This window comes from Macrobrachium nipponense, chromosome 7 (genome assembly GCF_015104395.2).
Source record: "Macrobrachium nipponense isolate FS-2020 chromosome 7, ASM1510439v2, whole genome shotgun sequence".
Lineage (NCBI taxonomy): Eukaryota > Metazoa > Arthropoda > Malacostraca > Decapoda > Palaemonidae > Macrobrachium > Macrobrachium nipponense.
The window spans coordinates 32,673,199-32,693,198 of NC_061109.1; positions in this window are offsets into that span (position 1 = coordinate 32,673,199).

A 20,000-nucleotide genomic window follows, 5' to 3' on the forward strand; every position below is an offset into this window, starting at 1 on the left:
GTGATTACTACCGAAAATAAGGAAGACCTACTGAAAAGGGTTGGGCAGTGGGAGGAGTCTTTAGAGAGGGTGGATTAAAGATGAATGTGAATAAAATATAGGTTTTGGTGAGCAGTACGGAAGGTAGAGGCAGAACAGAAATGCAAGAAAGAAGAGCCTCGATTACAAAACAGGTGGAAAAGTTTAAATAGTTAGAATCCATTTTAAGCAAAAAGGGAGTATGTGGGGTTAAAGTTGACATTAGGATAAATGCTTCTTGGGAGAAGTGGAGAGAGGCAGCTGGAGTAAGTAGTATGTGATTAGACCAGTGTTCATGTATGGATCGGAAATTTGGGCTCTAAGAAGAAAAGAGGAAGTAAAGCTTGGGATAACAGAGATGAGAATGCTGAGGTGGATTATTGGAATATCGCAGCTTGAGAGATTGGAAAATGACGAAATAAGAAGGGCAGGCTTAGTAAAGATTACAAAGGTAATAAGAGAGTCACTATTGAGAGGGTATGGGCATGTGTTGAGGATGGATGACGAGGAGAGAGTTAAAAGGGCTTAGAAGGAACCTGTTAAAGGAAGAATATCAAGAGGGAGACAGAGAATTAGACGGCGAGATAAAGTGTAGGAAAATATGGAGAGAAGAGGTTTGGTGGAGGATGATGCCTTTGATATAAGGCAGTGGAGAAGGCGCATCAGGCAACCGACCCTTAATATAGGGATAACGGTGGGAAAGAAGAAGAGAGATGATTAATAAGAGTATTCTGGAAAGCAAATCCACACATTTTTCCAAAGAGAACAGTCTTCCCAGAAGCATTCCATAATACATTTACTCCCTACCAGGACTCGAAAAGCCGACAATTTCTTGAAAATTTAGTTATTTACATTAATTTATCTATATATATATATATATATATATATATATATATATATATATATATTCAATTGTTTGACTGATGGTTGATAAGCGGATGTGATGAACAAAGACATTCTTGAAACAATGGATGACATCATTTTGACTTTCCATGGAAACAGAGGAGGTCTTAAAAGGACAGATTCAGCGTTTGCTCCGAAAATGTTGACCCAATCACTTGGGATGGCACCTGGTGGAAGTCGCTGCCTAAGCAGAACAGACCACGTCCTATGTCCATGCAGGGATGTGGTTTTGAGTAGATTTTATGGGCGTGATAATGAGCTGTTATGACATCATGACGTATCTATTCCAGTGAAATGAACTTGTGGTGAATCAATGACGTTATATTATGGGGAGTGTCTTGCGAGTAAGTTCGTGCTTGTGTACGTACAAGCTGTTTCCCCTACATAATGGGAATGTAAGATAACTAGGATGGAGAACTACACAAAGTCGGAGAAGTGCCGAGATGTACTTATTCTTGAGATGGCCATTTTAAAGTTGTATTATACTTAAGTGCATGTGCTCACTGTTGAATGGCTAAGCATACTTTTAAGCCCGAGTATATTTTAAACCTTTGTTTCAGAGATATCCTTTTCCATATGACTTTTTGATTTATGTCATTTTGGTTTGTTTGCCATTTATTTATGTGGGATTTCTTTCATTTTTGTATCTCCCCAGTGGTTTCTGGTGATGAGTACTTATCTAGCAATGGGAACCTAACTGATAGTTCCGTGGATATGGTGTTGGGAGACTATGACATTTCCAGTTGCCTATTTTATGACTAAACTAATGTTAGTTATTGTAGAGAAAGAGGTGAACAGGTTTGGTTCAATCCCCAGGGTTATTGGGATAACAGTAATGAATTATTTGGATTTTAAATTTTGACTTATTCTGTTAAACATCTGTTCATTGACAATTTGATTTATTTAGTTAATCCTTTTATCTTAAATTAATTTATTTTTGTAGTTCATAAGTCTGATTTAATTACCTTAAGTAATTATGTGAGATTGGTTGGATTGGTTTAGAGAGACAGACAGACAGAGAGAGATTGTCTCCATAGTGACTTGCTGCTATAAGGTCATTGCTATCAACATACTTCTTTGAGGAGGTATTATGAGATATTTTTGTTTTTTTCTTTGAGACTCTATACTGAGGTTATAACTTCGATAACAGTACTTGGTGGCAGCTTTAAAAGGCTTTTTCGGATTACGTTTCTGGAAAGACTGGTTGTTTATATAAATGAGGATTTCAAATATTAGGTGACAGGTGATGGGTGTTAGCCGTTGTTCTGGTGCTGAGAGGAAGTGTTTAATTAGGGTCAGCATTTTTGCTGCTGTGAGATGCCTTTAAGGATCTGTCACTCAGTTGATATCTGTGAGCGCAGGGTATTTACCAAAGTGCTCACTGCTCGAGTATTGGATAGTGATCACACACGCAAGCTTCAGTCTATGTTATTTTAGTGTTTTCACAGTTCTATCAATGAAGGCGGCGTGTGTTACGATAATTTTTTTTTTTTTTTTTTGGCTCTTGTGTGTGCTTATTTTCTTTTTCTCTTTCTCTCTTTGTATGTGAATCATTTTGGGTTTAAAGGGACAGTTCAGATCACCATAATTTTTTCTCCCATAGAAGCAGAACATGTTAATTTTTTATAAGATGTGTTGATCTTAGCATGTATTTAACGGTTATGTATTTTTTTTGGGGGTGGGGGGGACTACATATGCATGCATGTAAAGGTCTCGTAACTGCAGCTCAGTTCTCGGGTTCTTGGATTGCATTTTTTGGGGGCTTGGAGACAGCGCTCTCTCATGCATACACACTCAGCGTATTTTTCGCTAAGCAAACAGCAAAGTGAGGCTTGTGTGGTCCAGGGGGTAGTTCAAAGGGAGGGTGAGTTTTTTTCTTTGTACGGGGTTGAGTGGGTGAGTCCTTCCCTGCTTTTTTTTTTTCTCTCTTTTCCTTGTATCCTCCGTTTGGCCTTGAAAACAAAAGTTCAATGCCTTGGCCTTGAGATTGAAAAATCAGCTGATAGCTATCTGAGGGAGTTGAGAGATGTTTTATGCCCGTAGGGTCTTTTGGGACAATTTTTGTTCTACTTTCACGTAAAGAGAAAATAAACATGGTGTAAGCTTTCTTTGTGCTTATGAGAATGCCTTAGACTATTTTGGAGATTTTTGGTTATCTTATGATTTCGAGGTCAGATTTTGACCATACCCTGATGTTCTCTGATGACAGGTGTTGAGCAAGACAGAGTCGTCATAGCTCCTGTGGCTTCAGTTGTCTGGCCTTCTTTCAGCTGGGGTATTTGGGTTTCTGTGATAGCCCTTAGAATTTTCTCTTTTTTTATGGGTTCAGTAGACTATTGCTTGAAGTCTGCGCTAGCCACAGATGTTACAGGTGTCACGGGAACAGTCAACAGCACCATTGGCTTTTCTTTTCCCCTTTTGGATGTTAGCCGTCGCTGCGATAAGTTTTTATCATGAGTGAATTTGAGTTTCTTTTTCTCTCCCAGAACAGTTTGTGTAGATTTTAATATCTCACTCCGTGACCTGGAATTATTTTTCTGTGATGCATTTGTTAGTTTCTGCCGTTTGATGCTGCAACGAGATTTAGGGGAGAATTTTGATAATTTTACATGTGTGAATAATGGCACTGCATCTTTTTCTGGATTTTCATGTTCCAGAAATTGTTAGGCTCTTGCACAATACAGTTGTTGTCTGTTCAGTTTTTCTGATAGTGTTGCAGGGCCAATATCTGATAAGGTGTCAGTTTTTCTTTTTTTCTCTCTCTCCTTTCCTGAGTCCATGAACATATGTCGCAAGGTACGACAATTATATGGAACTTGTGCTTTTTCTTTTTTAGAGAGTTATCAGGAGTTTCAGCAAATGTTCCCAAGTGTCTATCACATGAGAATATGGTTTTTGCTCATGCTTGTTCCTGTGGCAAGTTTGCCAGGGACAGGACATTTGATAAAGTTTCTGGTGGCCTGTGCCGAAGTGGATATGGGGAAGCTTTCATTTAGACACTTCGGGTTTGTGGTTTTGTTTGTAATGAGTTATGGCACACTGATGATTTGTTCTATTTGTCCTTGGCAATTTTTGGAAGTATTGATACTTTTTTTCGGAAGTTTTTGCCCTTTTCAGCAGCTATGCTAAACCGAGAGTTTACAGAATTTGCCGTAATATAAGCTCCTTAGGGATGCTTTTCGAGGTTATTTTATTGGCACAGTTTTTAGAGTCCGATCACGAGGAGCATTAGGGGTATAATGTTTTGGCCATGTGATATTTTATTTTATTTATTTATTTATTTATTTTTTTTTTTTCGATAGAGATGCTCGCGAGCTTAAGTATATGGTGGGAAGAGCCATGTTTGATTCCCCTGTTTTAGATTCAGTTATTTGGTTGCATTATGATTTTTTTTGGTGCCAATGGAAACCTATGTGAGAGAAGCTATGTGGTAATATATTCAAGTGTATCAGCTAAAGGCTTTGAGCGCATATTCGGGAACAGATTTTTTTTTTTTTCATTACCCTGCTTGGAGGTATGTATAAAGATTTTTTGGGGTGCTTGAGATTTTTATTCCACAAGTTGGTATTAATGAAATGGAAAGGCGTTTTAATAATATGGTGGTAATGTGGGTGGTGTTTATATTATTATTGTTGTTTTTTTTTTTTTTTTTTTTTTTTTTTGCTGAGTCACAATTTTGAGTGTGAGTTCCCACTAACGGCAAGTGAATTATGTTTATAATGCTTTTTAGCTGATGATGTCATTTTCGGACCAGGTATATTGGTTGTTTAGTTCTCGAGACAGGCATTTTCGTTTTAGTACTAGTTGAAGTCAGCGGAAAGCTGTTGTGAGTACTGTGTCTGCGAATTGTGGAAAAATATTGAGTCTTTTATTAATTTGGTGGTTGATGACATGTCTATTGATGATCGGTAGTGGATTTTCAGGACTCTCATTATGGCTAGTCTTTGGCCTAAGTTTGGTTTATATTTGCCGTTTTCTGTGGTTGAGCTGAGATAATTCAGTTATGAGATTTGAGGAAGCATGTCCTGCATTATGTGGCTGTTTTTTTTTTTTTTTTTTTTTTTTTTTTTTTTTTTTTTTTGTTTTTTTTTTTTTTTTTTTTTTTTTTTTTTTTTTTTTTTTAAAGGACGATATGGTGATAATGTTTCAGTGTTTGGCCGTCTTGCTGCAGATATGCAGGCTTTTTCTAAGTTGACGCACATGTCTAAGCGGACAAGGTAATAGTTTTATATTCGGTTTGCGCGAAACATGGTTTTGTTCCTGACTTACAGTTTTGATTTAGTTATCTGCGCATTTGCGATGGCCTAGTATGATTTTGTCAGTCTTTAACATTTGCCTTTCAGATATTTTTTATTATTTTTTTTTTGCAGTATTTTGGCCATTTTTGCAACAGTTATGAGTCATTAGTTGCCAGGGCTAGAGAATGGCATATATGTCTCATTTGTGTGTGTGTGTGTGTGTTTTTTTTTTTTTTTTTGGGGGGGGGGGGGGGGGGGGGGGGGGGGGGGGGGGGGGGGGGGGGGGCTTTACAAGTTCGAGAAGCTGCCTAGTCGCGTAATGTTGCAATTGGGGACAACGTGTTCCTGATGGTTAGTATTGGAAGGGTTATCTTTATAATTTGGGGCCATATTTTTTTCTGTTCTTGGTCGCTTCAGTGCGATAAGGGGATGTTTCGGTTCTTACTGATTTTGTGGGTTAACGAAAATATCAGAGTTTGAGAGAAGATTTTTAGTGATAACTTGGGGCTGGATTTGTTACTTTTTTTTTCTGGGGTAATTTTTCTTTTTATACGTGTGAGTGATGGTGAGCTTAAAATGTAAGGACAGTAGTCCGTAGAGTTTTTGTGACTTCTTATTTTTCTAGTTTGGGGTGTTTTGAGCCAATGATGTATGTGGTTGGCAAGTCTATTTTTTTATTATTAAAGAGCTTAGTATTTTTCTTTATGGGGTTATAGTGGTTTTTTAATAATATTAATGGTGATTTGTGATTTCGTGATCTTATGAGGTTACTTCTCACAGGTTTTAGTTATGAATTAGTTTCGTAGTTATGTGATATGTTTGGCACATTATAGTTTTTTTTTATATTAGTGGTGTTAGTTGGAAAACGTTCAGTTAGTATTTCTTGGAAATTTGAGGACATTATTTGATAAATATATGTTTAGGGTCCATTCTTCTTTAATTGACCGGTGACTGACTGACAGACTGAAACCACCATAAACACCATTTCCTTACGCCAGGAAGATGTCCTTCAGCTACCTTTTTCGGAATTCATGGTGCAAGATGTCGAATGCTCCCGTCATACGAAAGCATCTACGAGGTTACAAGGATTTATGACGCCTTTTGGACGATAATGGGCATGGCACCGGGAGACGTTTTACTACATTGTGTGCAACTGCAGGACACACACTCGAACAGAAGCGTCAAGTTCAAGATGGGAAGATATTTACTCTACAGTGAACTGCTATTATACCCGAGATACAGGTTAATTTTTATGTGATGGACCTTGTGCTGCCAAAGACTAGCAGTTTTTTTTTATATAATAATATGATGTACATGAGCCGACCAATGTGTTTTTCTTTTTATTCTATATAAACTGTGGTTGAATGGAGCTCCTATTATATATATTTAATTGTTGACTGATGGTTGATAAGCGGATGTGATGAACAATGACATTCTTGATACAATGGATGTCATCATATTGACTGTAAATAAATGAGGTCTTAAAAGGACAGATTCAGCATTAGCTCTGAAAATGTTGACATAATCACTTGGGATGGCACCTGGTGGAAGTCGCTGCCTAAGCAGAACAGCTCACGTCCTATGTCCGTGCAAGGATCTGGTTTTGAGTAGATTTTGTGGGCGTGATAATGAGCTGTCACGACATCACGTATCTATTCCAGTGCAATGAACTTGTGACGAATCAATGACGTCATGTTATGGGGAGTGTCTTGTAAGTTCGTGCTTGTGTACGTATGAGCTGTTTCGCCTACATAATGGGAAGGTAAGATAACTGAAGATGGAGAACTACATGAAGTCGGAGAAGCACTGAGATGGACTTATTCTTGAGATGGCCATTTTAAAGTTGTATTTTACTTAAGTGTGTGTTCTCACGGTTGAATGTGTAAGCGTACTTTTTTAAGCCCGAGTGTGGCTTTGTCTTTTTATATTTTAAACCATTGTTTCAGAGATATCCTTTTCCATATGACATTTCGATTTATGTCATTTTGGTTTGTTTGCCATTTATCTATGTGGGATTTCTTTCTTTTTTGTATCTCCCCAGATTTTTCTGGTGATGGGAACTTATCTGGCCATGGGAACTTAACTGATAGTTCCGTGGATATGGTGTTGGGAGACTATGACATTTCCAGTTGCCTATTTTATGACTAAACTAATGTTAGTTATTGTAGAGAAAGAGGAGGTTGGGTTTGATTCGATCCCCAGGGTTATTGGGATAATGGTAATGAATTATTTGGGTTTTGAATTTGGACTTATTCAGTTAAACATTTAATTTTTGTTCTTTGACAATTTGATTTACTTAGTTTATCCTTTTATTCTTAAATAAATGTATTTTTGTAGTTCATGAGTCTGATTTAATTACCTTACGTAATTATTTGAGATCAGCTGGATTGGTTGAGAGAGAGAGAGAGAGAGAGAGAGAGAGAGAGAGAGAGAGAGAGAGAGAGAGAGAGAGAGAGAGAGAGTCTCCATAGTGCCTTGCTGCTATAAGGTCATTGCTACGAACATACTTCTTAGAAGAGGGGTTAACAGATATTTTTGTTTTTTCTTTGAGACTCTACCGAGGTTATAACCTCGGTAACATATATGTAGTCAGTTGTGTGTCACCTTTGCTAAGATAATAAACTAGAATCAAGAGTATAGCTTTAGATAAATGTGCAAAATTGACATTAATATCACAACATTAATATTATGAACTTCTAGGTATGTAAGAAAGCTGAGGTCTTTAAAATATGAACCAGCAAAAAAAAAAAAAAAAAAAAAAAAGTGATTATTTAGTTTTTCGTCATAGAAGTTGTGTTAAATAGATTTTCTGATATTACTTACAGAACGCGGAACGTTCAAACTGAAAGCAAATTTATTCTAAATTATATAAGGAAAGAACAAGATTGTTACCCTTATTGATGCCTGTAATATGATGTCGGCGTTAGACTGTCAAGGATGTGGGATCGGAGTTGTACAATCCCAAATAGATTTTTATTCTTTTATTTCTCTTAGGAATATTAAGTTATCAAGTAGTGAATTTGCCAAAATGATTAAGCGTAAAAGATAGTTTCCTGCTGAAAATGCCTTTGGACCAACGTGAAGAAATGTGTTCCCTTTCCCTTACTTCTTTCACCAATCTACCTAGCTTATGCTTTGTTTTCCTTTTCCGTTTTCTACCAAAATTTAGGAATCGGACGGTTTCTCCTCCTATATTCTGTCCACGTGACAGCAATATTAAAACCCGTGTTGTTATTTGACCATGATTTCAATAATAAAAATATACTTTTAATTAGAAAGAACCCCATTGTTCTATAGATGCACATTTCCTAAAAAATGTTGCAATTTACTGAGGAGACGTGGCAACATTACTTTGGTTAAATATTTTGTCTTCATCAGTCAATAAATTAATTTTAAAAGAATGTTCTCGTAATTATGATATTTGACTTGGGACACGTGGAATTCATTATTTTGGTGAAATATTTTGTTTTCAAGAAATTAAGAGCTGCCCTAAATAAATAAATAGAAAAAGTTCGCTGGCAGCAAATATTTTTGTATGGCACATCCAACTACTGAAGTACATTAATTATTTAGTAACCATTATGATTGTGTGGAAAGTGATAAAATCTATTGAAAATGAGTAAAATTATCATTAGTCAAATAATTTAATTCACAGCTTAGAATATATGAAATTTTCCACACACCAGTGTTGAATAAGGTGCATCTTAGCTTGTTGATAGAAGTACGTATCAACTCCAAGGTTTGATATTTCTAAAGAGGTGAAAACTTGCTCAAAATTTTATAACTTTGCTGAATCCAAAATTGCATCAACTGGAAGTCGGTTGAATGATTAAAGTGGAAAAACTTTTTTTCAGCTCCAAGTAGGTTTAAAACTTTGTCTGGTGATAAGCAGAATGCGTGTACTTGAATTATCATTTCACCATAATGCCAATAACTTTCTTTAAATGAGTAATCAAGATATTAATAGAAATGTTTGAAGTTTTAGAAATATTTACTGTTGCATATTTACTAGGGTTTTCCTTTTTTTTTTACTTTTAAATATTTTAAAGACGTCAAATACCATTTCCCTATCTGATACATTTTTCCGACATTTTTTTCGTACACTTTCATCAGCTTTGACCTGAATATACAATTCAAACTTCATGAAGCCCCTAATAAACACTGGCAATTGTTGACTGATTGAATATTTTACTTCGTCTTATCTTTGATGGCTTTATTTAGAGTTCAATAGGTTAATTGTACTAGTAGAATTTATCAGAACGTAGCGGAGTCTTACTGGAAACGAGCTCATTTCTGGCGGCCCGGCCCTAACGCTATTCAGATACTAATATCTTCAAAAGTATTGGGATAAAAGAAAAATCCTTTCGGCAGATAAAACCTTATATCTTTGAATTTCATCCCATATAAGATTTGTTTCTAATTTTAACATATCATAAATTCACACTTAAATTAGGTTTTAATTGTTTATAGTCCCTAATGCTATCCAAATGCTAATATCTCCAAAAGTATTGAAGAAAAAAGAAAAGTTCTTTCGTCAGATATATTTTTTAAATATCATAAATTCATTATTTAAATTATGTTTTGATTATTGCATTATCATATTCGCCACTGCCCAGCCCTAGCTCTATTCAAATGCTAATATCTCCAAAATTAATGGAGATAACAGAAAACTTCTTTCTGAAGATAAAACGTATGTCTTTAAATTTCATCCCATGTAAGGTTTATATCTTTGAATTTCATCCTATATAATTTGTTTTTTATTTTAATTTTAGAATATCATAAATTCACACTTAAATTAGGTTTTAATTGTTGCAATAGTCCCTAACGCTATTCAAATGCTAATATCTCCAAAAATATTGAAGATAAAAAAAAGTTCTTTCGTCAGATAAAGACTTACATCTTTAAATTTCATACCATGCAAGATTTATTCTTGAAATATCAGTCGTACTGGAAACAGGCTCATTTCTGACGGGCCAGCACGCCATTCAAATCCTAATAACTCCGAAAGTATCGCAGATAGAAAAAAATTATTTCGGCAGATAAAACTTTACATCTTTCAGTTTCATTTTATAAGATTTATTCAGGACTGCAATAAACGATAATAATTATGTATCAGAAAGTTCAGAGATACCTAGTATTTCTTTGATGGCTTAACTAAGAGCTTCGCGAGTTATCGCCTTTATTAAGGCGTCCTATTGGTAATATTATGATTTATTAGTTTGTAAATTACAGTACGTTAGGTCACTTTAAGTATTCCATGGTAGTGTTGGAAGTGGAATTAAAGTTTCGGAAATAAATGTTTTGACGGCTTTATTTACAATACAATATTATGAAAACTGAATATAAAGGCCTATTACCCTATTCATGCACTTTACTCATACTAAGTAATATGTAAATTAACTGTTTATACTATAGACAAAATAAAAATTCTATGGGTAGTTGAGTGATGGATGAACAAAACATGCTCGAGAGCTTTATATATATTATAGTATATTTATATATATATATATATATATATCTATATATATATATAATATAGATATGTGTGTGTGTGTGTATATATGTATATATACATACACATATATATATATATATATATATATATATATATATATATATATATATATATATATATATATAGTATGTATATGTATGTATGTATATACAGTCTCAGTCATTGGGCGGCTACTTGGGAATCTTAGCTTGATGAATTATCTTACTGAAAGCTTCAGTAAAAACATAAAATAAAAGGAACATCACATAAAAACTAAAAATTTAAAATTACGAAAACAACAAAACAAACGCAACACATACAAAAACAGAAATAAAAATAAGATGAATGGTAAACAAACTACCACACTCAAAAATAAAATGGCTAACGACCCACTATGAAACTATATGATGGCTAGTTGAATACCGGACGAGTTGTTCAATTCCGGTTTCATTTTCTTAAATAAACAGCGACTCTGGAATTAAAAGGTCCAGTCTATTTGAGCAAAAAGACAGTGCTCTAAAATCCAGGTGAGTGAAAGGAATGTCCGTGCTAAACTGTGTTCCCTTATGGCAGAAAAAGGTGGTTTAGAAAGGGGAAACCTAGTTCTAACAGAAAGACCTCTGTGTTCCAAAATTCTGTGTCTAAGCCAGCGGGAACTGGATCCCACGTATCGCAGACCACACTGCGAACAGGAAAACAAGTAAACGACACTCGAATTAAGGTCCAGAGGAAGAGCAGGTTTCTACCTCAAAAGTGATCCTACAGTAAAAGGGTTAGTAAAAACAAATCTGAAACTAACTTGAGGAAAACTATGCTTAAGTATTTCTTATAATTTGTTTTCGTACCAAGTAGCTACTATGACCAAGGAAAGGCAATTTAATGTACTTTACATCTTTACTAACAGTACTGTACACCGGTCTGGGACAAAATTTCTCATCTAGAAAATTTTTCAGGGCTTTGTAAAAAACAAATACGGGATAAGAATTTTCGGAAAAATTTAACAGAATTTCTGTAATTGCAAATGAGACTTTTAAAAATTTTAATCGTAGAAAGGAGGGTGACAATCAGTTAAATAGACAGAATCAATATTTTACGTAATCTTAGGAACAATGATAGTATTGTTATTACAAGGCCACATAAAGGTAGGGGTGTTGTATTGATAAATAAGTCTGATTGTTTAGATAAAATGAATGAAATACTCTCTGACAATACAAAATTTAGGATGTTAAATGTAGATATTAGAAGACAAATTAAATAGGATGTTAAGAAGTTTGAGAGATAAGATTGGGGAAGTTACATATAGTAATTTATTTGCTTCAGGGCCAAAGCCCGGTTATATGTATGGTCTATCTAAGGTTCATAACATAGGAAACCCACTGAGACCCATTATATCCTCAATTGGCACTTTTAGCTATTATCTGTCAAAGTTTCTGGTTCCAGTTTTAAAACCTCTAACTTTTAGTGAGTTTAATGTTCCAAATTCTTCCAAGTTTGTCAAAGAATTGTGTTCTTTCGATTTTAACCAAGATGTTGTAATGGCTAGTTTTGATGTAACCTCTCTTTTCACAAATATCCCATTAAAAGATAGAACTGACATTATTCTTAATAATATATGCGAAAACCACATAACTTTTGGACATAGTAAAGTAGATTTGCGAAAATTATTACAATTGGCTTCAACTGATGGCATTTTTACTTTTGATGGTAAATTATATAATCAAATAGATGGAGTTGCTATGGGAAATTCCCTTGGACCTGTATATGCAGATTGCTTCATGGGTTATAGTGAAAAGATTTGGATGTCTGAATGCCCTGTTGCTTTCAAACCCTTGTATTATCGTAGGTACGTGGATGAAACTTTCCTTGTTTTCAAGGAAAGTTCACACGTGGATTTATTTTTTGAATATTTTAATTCACGTCATCCTAATATTTCTTTTACTTGTGAGACAAAACAGGACAATATGTTGTCATTTTTAGATGTTCAGGTACACAGAAATAGAGTTAAATTATATACTTCCGTTTATAAAAAAAAAGTACTTTTACTAGCTTGGGATTGAATTATCTTAGTTTTTCACCAAGGTTGTATAAACTTAATTCAATACGTTGTGATTTTAATTTATTTCATCAAGACATGGTCTTCCTCGCGGATAATTTTTCCGAAAATTCTTATCCCGTATTTGTTTTTCACAAAGCCCTGAAAAATTTTCTAGATGAGAAATTTTGTCCCAGACCGGTGTACAGTACTGTTAGTAAAGATGTAAAGTACATTAAATTGCCTTTCCTTGGTCATAGTAGCTACTTGGTACGAAAAAAGTTACAAGAAATACTTAAGCACTGTTTTCCTCAAGTTAGTTTCAGATTTGTTTTTACTAACCCTTTTACTGTAGGATCACTTTTGAGGTAGAAGCCTGCTCTTCCTGTGGACCTTAATTCGAGTGTCGTTTACTTGTTTTCCTGTTCGCAGTGTGGTCTGCGATACGTGGGATCCAGTTCCCGCTGGCTTAGACACAGAATTTTGGAACACAGAGGTCTTTCTGTTAAAACAAGGTTTAATCTTTCTAAACCACCTTTTTCTACCATAAGGGAACACAGTTTAGCACAGAACATTCCTTTCACTCACCTGGATTTTAGAGTACTGTCTTTTTGCTCAAATAGACTGGACCTTTTAATTTCGGAGTCGCTGTTTATTAAGAAAATGAAACCGGAATTGAACAACAACACGTCCGGTATTCAACTAGCTATCATATATGTAGTTTCATAGTGGGTACACAAAGTGGGTCGTTAGCCATTTTATTTTTCAGTGTGGTAGTTTGTTTACCTTTCACCTTATTTTTATTTCTGTTTTTGTATGTGTTGTGTTTGTTTTAGTTTTTTCGTAATTTTAAATTTTTAGTTTGTATGTGATGTTCGTTTTATTTTATGTTTTTACTGAAGCTTTTAGTAGGACAATTCATATCAATGTAATTTTTAGTGATTTCTCATCCTTGTCATTTTTTCAGCCTGAAGATGAGGTTTTAAACCTCGAAAGCTCGTAAAATAAAGAATGTTCTTCCTGGTCTTGGTATTATTATTTATCATCAAGCTAAGATTCCCAAGTAGCCGCCCAATTACTGAGACTGTATACCACACACACATACACACACACACAGACACACACACACACACACACACACACGCACACACACACACACACACATATATATATATATATATATATATATATATATATATATATATATATATATATATATATATATATACGTATATATATACTGGGTGTTTCGAAATTAGAGGCCCCCCTCCACAAAACAAATGGAAAGTTTTCTGCTATAGCCTATCTCCAAGCACACTATCTTAAGTTTCCATTCAGCTATTTTTTTCATTTTACCTTTCTTCTATTTTCAGACTGAGTGACGGAGCTAGAAACAGCCATGGCTAACGACTCGGAGGAAATCAGAAGGATTGACCAAATCCAGGCCATAACCTTTAGAAAGGCCAGGGATGCTGGTGCATCCTTCATTTCACGTTCTTTGATAGGTAAATACATAAGAAGAAATGAATCCTTTGTTAAAAGAAACTGGAACAAAAATCCATATGACTGTCATCGCAAAAAGAGGGAGAATCTTGGAAGGCCTGAAGTCGTTCCCCAGGAGTCAAAGGACATTATAGCTGAGGCAGTGGGTAGACGAAGAAAGTTTTTACCTAAATTGGTCATTAAACTAGAAACAAGAAGGGGAGAGAAGAAAAGTTTTAGTGCTATATATCGTGAGTTGAAAAATCTGTTATCAAGCCATTTCATGGTATCACCAACCCAACATCACAATTGGATGATATCAGCGATGACGTTAAAGCTATCGCCAAGTTGGTGAAAATTTACTGAATGTTTGTTTGGGAATTTTTCTTTTATTCTTTTTCAACCAGATAAACCGGTTAAATGTGGATCATCAAAAAGAAAAAAAAAAGGACAGTCATGGAATGGCGAATACTTCAGAGAAACTGTGCTTACTGGTGGAGTATTTCCTTTCCTCAAAGATCCTGGAAATGTGTTATCTGTTGAAGAAGACACATTTTTGCTTGATAAGGCACCATGTTTCAAGGCTCTTCAGACATAGGAACTGCTTCAAAGCAGTGGTACCAATTTCTCCTTGTCAAGTGAATTTACAGGTAGCTACCCTGACCTTAATGTGTGCGAAAACATTGGTAGTATCTCAAAGGATCGTGTTGAAGCACGCACAGTGAACTATGATGGTATACCAAGCCTCGACGACCTGCGAAGAGAGGAGACCGAAGTGCTCAGGGAAATGAAGTTTGAGTCTCAGCTTTTTTGTGATTTGCTGAAATCATACCCCTCAAGAATGCAGGCTGAGGAACAAGCAGATGGAGGCTACACAAAATAGTATATACTGGAGAGAAACTTATAAATACCTGTTCTGAATTACTTTGGTTTTTGCCCATATCAATTCAGTTATGCTGTGGAGGAGGGACTCTAATTTCGAAACACCCTATATATATATATACACACACACACACAACACACACACACATAATATATATATATAGATATATATGATATATATATAGATATATATATCATATATAGATATAATATATATAATATATATATATATGTATATATATATATATATATATATATATATATATATATATATATATATATATATATATATCTATATATATATATATATATATACATATATATATATATCATATATATCATATATATATATATATATATATATATAATATATATATATGATTATGATATAACAACAAACAAAAAATTTGCTTGTACTACCTTATAATAATATTGAAAGATATCCCACATCTCCTGAAGAATTTTGGTGTTAATGTAATTTTTTAAAAAAACAAAAAGCAATAAAACAATGAAACAGGTACTTGTAAGAACTACCCCGACAAGGTTAAAGGTATGTGTATAAAAATAAAATTCCGTGTAAGTCTTGTGACAACTTTTATAATGGTCGAACGGGAAAAGCACTGGAAAAAGATAGAACAACATAAACAATGTGTGAGATATACGCAGGGAAATAGTGGTATTTTTTTGTACAAGATAGTGAGAAACAATCATGCTATTAACTGGGAAGGGGCCAAAAAAGCTTGTGTGTTCTAATAATGTAATGGAAAGGAATATCATTGAATCTAGTTTTTATAAAAGAAAGTTACAATAACAATATGAACATCAGCAAAGAATGTATAAACTTGATCCTTTATATCAAAAAGAAATTTGTTAAACTGTTTTAAATTTTAAGGTAGGCAGTTTAGATGTATGGAACTAGGATTATTATATTTGTAAACACAATAAGGGGGCAGTAGTGGTAATGAGATGTCCAACCCCGCCTCCCTGACACCGTCAGGTGTGGACTTGTTGTCTCCTATGGTGGGTACCCAAATTGGTAGTATCCCTTGAGAATTTATTGTAAATTTTAGCCAAATGATTTTGAAAGCCACTCCTACCTTGACACCTGCCTGTGGGTGGATCTGCAGTGTCAAACGGTTTGTGTGTAGTTTGTCAGTACTGTCTCTGTAGTATATATACTTGTGATTTCTAATACTATGTATCAGTCCTTTGTCAATGGCTGAAAATAAAGCTGAAACCGGTTAGGACCTACACTGTGGATATGTGATATATATATATATATATATATATATATATATATATATATATATATATATATATATGTATATATATATATATATATATATATATATATATATATATATATATATATATATATATATATATATAGAATCTCCAGTCAGCATATCACAGTATTTCAGAGGGTTTCGTGATACATCTTAGTAGACATCAAGTTTATTAAAGAAACGTTTCGCACAACACAAACACGGTGCATCATCAGTCTGTAGAAATAAAAACAATTACATTATAAAAGGAACTCAAATAAATACTAAAAATATTACATCATTAAAATACGTAAAAGTTAAAAGTTAAAGATTTTAAAACAGGCAATAGAACCAAGAGAGAGAGAACTAAGAACACCAACCATCCATGGTAAGAGACAGAGAAGGAATGGCAACTTTGGGGTTCCAAACAAAACGACAGCTATGCCAGATACAAAGGTGAAGCCGTAGAGTTACTGTTTAATGAAGGAACCAGCCTTTTATTGAGTAAGGACTCTAAGGTAGTTAAGTGTTCTGGGTCCCTCGTATAACCAATAATGGAGAAGTGCTGTTTCAAGACTTCTATTTTACATATTGCTGCAGATTTTTAATATTTGAGAATTCTGGTTGCTTAATTCTCTGACCTGTGCGAAAACTGTAACCCATGTGACTGCAATATCTCACCTGCAGTAACCTACGTGTTGATCCAACGTAAGAGCCCGACATCCAGGGCATGTGAATTTGTAAACAACGTTCGATCTCCATGGAGGCCTGCAGGCGATCTTTAAGTTAAAAAATTGAGCCTATTCTGCATGGATTGTTTAGAAATAAGTTTTGAGTTGAAGGCATGGAATTTCCTGTTCTATGATTTGCGTGGAGGTCTGCGTGAGAACTTGGTATCAAAAACATATGGGATGGATGCAAAAACCAGCTTTTTTGAACATTGAAATTGGCTATAGGTGGCTGGAGAAATTTGGTTAATACTACGTTAATGATTTTGAGAACTACATCTTTAGGATAAGAATTTCTTTGAAAAAGTTTAATTTAATAAAAATTCTATTTCATTATGAAAAATGGACCGCGTTAGAAGAGTATTTCAATGCTCTATGCACTAGGGTGTAAATAGTGTTTAATTTAAAAGTTTTTGACAAGAACTGTAATAGTTGTTGGCTAGTCCTGTATATGTCTTTTTTCTATAAACTGCTGTGGAGAATTCAGAGTTAATTCTTGTAACATTAACATCTAAGAATGGTAAACTGTCATGCTCTCCGTTTCCATCGTTAACTGAATATTCGAGTGTCGTTCATTAATGTATTGTAAAAACTGTGCACATTGCCATGGATATTTAAAAGAGCAAAATTGTCATCCACATATCTTCTATAATAAGCTGGTTTAACAGAAGGGTCACATTGATCTAAAAATTTTGTTTCCAAGTCCGACATAAAAAAGTTAGCAAATATAGGACCTAAAGGTGATCCCATGGCAACTCCATCGACCTGCGAATAGAGTTGCTGGTTAAAAACAAACATAGAATCTTGCACAGCAAGTTCCAGAAATTGTTTAAAGGTAGACCTATTAAAATCGTAAACAAAGTGTCGTTATTGATAAAAATCTTATTTAAAATGATATCTATAGTTTCATTCAATGGCACATTAGTAAAAAGAGATTCGACGTCAAAGCTAACCATAAAATATTCACCATCTTGGTTGACAATTTGTTGTTGAAATTCGTATCCATTCTTTAAAGTATATTCGTTTAAACTAAAATCAGAGAGCAGGCTGGCTAAAAATTTAGAAATAGAGTATTAGGTTTATGAATTTTTGGTAAACCGTAAAGGATACTAAAGGAGGAACCAGTAACAAATAGTTTTTGATAAGTAGTATCATTTATGATGTTGTCTTTTTTTATTTTTCTAGAAATATATTAATTCTGTCCTCTCTTTTATTTTATAATATCGAGAAAGTTAGGTTCACCATGAGATTGAAATTTTGTAGTGTCAGATAAAAATGTTTTGCATTTTTTCAATATAATCATTTTTGTTAAGAATAACTACGCCTTTACCCTTATCAGGTTTGCAGATAACTATGTCTTCACGTTTTTTCAGGGTCAAGAGTATATTTAAGTCATTTTTTCTAAAGAAGGGTGTCCAAGTTGTTTTTTGATTAGCATATGTTTTCTGTATCAATGCTGACATTTTCTGTTGCAAATTACCCATATTCTTAACAACATCAAGTTTAACAAGTCTTTGAAACAGCACTTCAAATGGTAGAAAAAAATATTTTTAGTATTTATTTTGAGTTCCTTTTATAATGTAATTGTTTTTATTTCTACAGACTGATGATGCACCGTGTTTGTGTTGTGCGAAACGTTTCTTTAATAAACTTGATGTCTACTAAGATGTATCACGAAACCCTCTGAAATACTGTGATATTGCTGACTGGAGATTCTATATTTCACCCGAAGATGATGCAGCAGCTGTTTTTCGTTTTCCTGTTCGCTTTTTCGCCTTCGACTCGACGGAATTCATCACTTTGCCCAACTACTGAGGACACCGCTATCCAGCTGTTACCTTGGACACTTTCACGCAGATTGGAGAAGTCGACCCTCAGACTTGAGAAAGCAAAATGTGATCTAGATTTTCTGCCAGTATTGTGAGCTGAATGATGTCGTCCCCAAATTCGTTAGATTCAAGCTCTACAAATCTTTCCCTCTACAATACTGAATTTTACAAGGAAGCACTGAGGACCCTACTTAGAAATGAAATAGATACCAAGATTGCGTCCATCCAGAAACTCACGTCCAACCGTTGAACATTTTAGGAAAACACTTTATAATGACCTTTCATTGTTGGATCGACTACTTTTACCAAAGGCTATTTTGTAAATTTATTAATGATTTTGTTTCATCTGTATGTATAACGACATCAAAAGAAACTTCAGTACCTCGGTGTTGTCATTCCTGATTTTTACCAAAGAAATTATTGTATTTTAAAATATGTTTCTGATTATGTTTTATCTAAGAGGGAGGAGTTCCGCTATCTTTTGGTTTAGTATTTTCTGCCTACCTTCCTACAGACCGAACTATGCCAGATTTTTTCTACCATTTGAAGTGCTGTTTCAAAGACTTGTTTTTAAACTTGATGTTTTTTGTTAAGAATATGGGTAATTTGCAACAGAAATGTCAGCATTGATACAGAAAACATATGCTAATCAAAAAACAAAAAAAACAACTTGGACACCCTTCTTTAGAAAAAATGACTTAAATATACTCTTGACCTGAAAAAACGTGAAGACATAGTTATCTGCAAACCTGATAAGGGTAAAGGCGTAGTTATTCTTAACAAAAATGATTATATTTGAAAAAATGCAAACATTTTATCTGACACTACAAAATTTCAATCTCATGGTGAAAACTAACTTTCTCGATATATATAAAAGAGAGGACAGAATAATAGATTTTCTAAGAAAAATAAAAAAAGACAACATCATAAATGATACTACTTATCAAAAACTATTTGTTACTGGTTCCTCCTTTAGTATCCTTTACGGTTTACCAAAAATTCATAAACCTAATACTCCTGTTTAGACCCATTATGGCCGCATATAATAGCCCATCCTTCTCTATTCTAAATTTTTAGCCAGCCTGCTCTCTGGATTTTAGTTTAAACGAATATACTTTAAAGAATGGAT